This window comes from Colobus angolensis, unplaced genomic scaffold (assembly GCF_000951035.1).
Source record: "Colobus angolensis palliatus isolate OR3802 unplaced genomic scaffold, Cang.pa_1.0 Scaffold394, whole genome shotgun sequence".
Classification (NCBI taxonomy): Eukaryota; Metazoa; Chordata; class Mammalia; order Primates; family Cercopithecidae; genus Colobus; species Colobus angolensis.
In genome coordinates this window covers 2,171,767-2,172,790 of record NW_012117310.1, presented here as the reverse complement: position 1 = coordinate 2,172,790, position 1,024 = coordinate 2,171,767, and positions in this window count along the sequence as shown.

Genomic DNA, 1,024 nt, shown 5'->3' with positions numbered 1-1,024 from the left:
TCTGGCTGCCCTTAACATTTTTTCCTTCATTTCAACTTTGGTGAATCTGACAATTATGTGTCTTGGAGTTGCTCTTCTCAAGGAGTATCTTTGTGACTTTCTCTGTATTTCCTGAATTTGAATGTTAGCCTGCTTTGCTATGTTGGGGAAGTTCTCCTGGATAATATCCTGCAGTGTTTTCCAACTTGGTTCCATTCTCCCCGTCATTTTCAGGTACACCAATCAGACATAGATTTGGTCTTTTCACATAGTCCCATATTTCCTGGAGACTTTGTTCATTTACTTTTACTCTTTTTTTCTCTCAGTTTCTCCGCTTGCTTCATTTCATTCATTTGATCTTCAATCACTGATACCCTTTCTTCACTTGATAGAGTCGGTTACTGAAGCTTGTGCATTTGTCACATAGTTCTTGTGTCATGGTTTTCAGCTCTATCAGGTCATTTAAGGACTTCTCTACACTAGTTATTTTAGTTAGCCATTCATCAGATCTTTTTTCAAGGTTTTTACCTTCTTTGCAACGGGTTCGAACTTCCTCCTTTAGCTCGGAGGTGTTTGATCATCTGAAGCCTTCTCTCAACTCGTCAAAGTCATTCTCCATCCAGCTTTGTTCCTTTGCTGGCAAGGAGCTGTGTTCCTTTGGAGGGGGAGAGACGCTCTGATTTTTAGAATTTTCAGCTTTTCTGCACTGCTTTTACCCCATCTTTGTGGTTTCATCTACCTTTGGTCTTCAATGATGGTGATGTACAGATGGGCTTTTGGTGTGGATGTCCTTTCTGTTTGTTAGTTTTCCTTCTAACAGTCAGGACCCTCAGCTGCAGGTCTTTCAGAGTTTGCTCAAGGTCCACTCCAGACACTGTTCGCCTAGGTATCAGCAGCAGAGGCTGCAGAAGAGTGAATATTGCTGAACAGCAAATGTTGCTGTCTGATCATTCCTCTGGAAGCTTCGTCTCAGAGGGGTACCCGGTCATGTGAGGTGTGAGTTGTCAGTCTGCCCCTGGTAGGGGGTATCTCCCAGATAGGCTGC